The following is a 2459-nucleotide window of genomic DNA, read 5'->3' on the forward strand; positions in this document are numbered from 1 at the left end:
AGAAGTGAGGGAATAGTAGGACAAGGCTGGAGGTCTTCGAGGCCACCCAGAGGACACTGGTGTCATCCTAAGAGCAGCGAGAAGTCACTGGCAGGTTCGAATCACTGATGGGTTGCCATAGGACCACACTTGATGATACAAACAAAACAACAATAAAAAACCCACAACACTTCAGTTTCAACCAGAGGCACTAGGAGACAGGCATCATAATTTGGAGATTACTGCAAAAGCCTTAGAGAGGTAAGAGAGGGAGGGAGAGGGGGAGAGGGAGACACGTGATAGAGACAGGGGATGTTTACCAGACAAGTAGAAGGTGAACAAGAACTCAAGTCTCAAGTGTATTGTCGTCTTCAGGGAAATGAAGAAAGGTAAACTCATCAGATCTCTGGACGAATAAACAGAGTAAATCATATACTGCCGGTCACCTGGGAAAGAGGCTGGAGAGATGGTTCCGGAGTTAAGAGCACTTACCGCTCTTCCAGACCTGGGTTCAGTATAGCACCCACAACTATCTGTAATTCCAGTTCCAGGGGATCCGATGCTGTCTTGTGGCTTACATGGTACTATTTGCATGTGGCACACATACATACGTGCATGCAGGACACGCATACACATAAAATAAAAGTGAAATCCCTTTTTAAAGAGCAGCGTTATGGGAGGACATACGCTGACATTTGGATTCTCCGGGTTTAAGAGACAGGCACAGCTGAAGAAGTCCAACAAAGTTATACTAGTCTGAAAATGGGAAGAGGGCTTTTAGATGACAGCCTATCTCAGTCCATATGGTCAAATGCCATAGATGACATTACTTCTTTTTCTCTGAGGCATTGGGAATCAAACCTAGGACCTGGTGTGTACAGGGCAAACGGTCTTAATACTGAGCTATGCCTAGTCCACTGTCTTTGTTAAATGTGTCCTATGGAACGGGAACAGGCCTTTGACCTTGGCCAGCTTGCTTGTGTCTCTGACTGTATTCTTAAATCTATATAATGATGATAAAACTCTAGTAAGCTACCAAACTACAGTTATACCATGCTCTGAAACCCTTCCTAGGAATTTTTCTTTTTTTTGGGGGGGGGGGGGTAGTTCCAAAACAGGGTCTCACAGTATAGCCCTGGCTGTCCTGGAACTAGCTGTGTAGACCATGCTGGCCTCGAACTAACAGAGATCTGCCTGTCCCTGCTTTCTGAGTGCTGGCATTAAAGGCGTGCACCCGCCACCACCACCACCCAGCTCCTAAGAATACTTCCATTGCTAAAACTATCTTGGGCAAAAACTGGTCTTTGGATCACATGGTTCCTATACCATGTGATTGTGATTCTGACCTAAAGGTTAACTGCCTGACCATTTAATTGCTATCTCGCTGCTTCTAAAAAAAAAAAAAAAAAAGGCAACGCTTACATGTCTGGAGCTGCCTTGCTGTATACATCACAGTTGCAGTCCTTGTCTCTAAAATGTCGAACAAACTGGAGGTCCGAGGGTGCTTCCCGCTACTCTGCCTGAGACAGCCCAGCTGGTGGTAATAAATAATAAAGACTCCACATGATTTATTAAGACATCTTGGGAGTTTTTCCCTCTTCAGGTACTCCATAACAGGATGAAAAAACTGAGATGAAGTATTGATTTCTCTTCCTTTGAGAAGGAGTAGACACGGGTTACTTTCTTAATGGCTACTCCCACCCTACCCCCGTTCTTTCGAGGTCGCCGTTCTGCGCAGGCGCCCCGGGTCCTGAGCGCTATGCGACCTGGGCAGTTCCCAGGGGCCAAGCCTGAACCTTGCGGGGGCGGGGCTGGCGGGCTCGTGACGTAATCAAGCGGCGCCGCCCGCAGGGCGGGATCAGAGCGCGACCGCGCCGCTAGCCGGCCCTGCGAGGAAACGAAAGTGGAGGAGGAGGAGGAGGTCGTAGGGCCAGGCTCGGCGGCGACAGTGGCGGCCTGATCCCTCGTCTCCGCTCGCCGGCAGCTCGCCCCATCCCCTCAGCGTGAGTGCCGGCGTGCGGCCCGGGGGGTGTGAGCGGGCGGGCGCGCGGGCACAGCATCTTTTCCCTGTGGCGGCCACTCTGCCCGCCTTCTGGTAGCCTCTCTCCGCTCCTGTCCCCCTCTCCTCTCCCCCAGCAACCTCTCCCAGCCGAGGTTGCCGCTGCTGCTGGTCGCCGCGCACACAGTTTCCAAACGAGAAGCTCGGTCGGAGAGATGGCGTTCCCTTCTTTCCCCTCTGCAGACGGGGATAGCAGAGCTTAGAAGTGCCTGGTCACAGCTCGACTGCCATTGTGGGTCACTCGATAGCCCTTTGGCCTTCCCCTTGCCGAGGAAATGAGAGGATTGGCTTGGATTCCCTGCGAGGCCCCAGTCGAAGGCGCTGTGGTGGAGGGGACGTTTGTATCTGCCGCCTTGCCTTCTCCAAAGCTGTTTCCTGTTCTCGCACCTGCCCCCGCCGACCAGCCTCTCAGTGATCCCTC

At 51.9% G+C, this 2459-nt stretch overlaps 1 protein-coding gene across 1 annotated transcript in view; it reads left to right on the forward strand.

Moving 5' to 3' along the window:
* The first annotated feature begins 1856 nt into the window (after positions 1-1856).
* Cmtr1 (cap methyltransferase 1) overlaps positions 1857-2459 on the forward strand; it is a 44456-nt gene continuing 43853 nt past the window's right edge. The window contains exon 1 of the mRNA XM_028767930.1: positions 1857-1982. The gene's annotated coding sequence lies outside the window, so the exon portion shown is untranslated. The remainder of the gene's footprint in view (positions 1983-2459) is intronic.

This window comes from Grammomys surdaster, unplaced genomic scaffold (genome assembly GCF_004785775.1).
Source record: "Grammomys surdaster isolate TR1022 unplaced genomic scaffold, NIH_TR_1.0 183, whole genome shotgun sequence".
NCBI classification, from domain to species: domain Eukaryota; kingdom Metazoa; phylum Chordata; class Mammalia; order Rodentia; family Muridae; genus Grammomys; species Grammomys surdaster.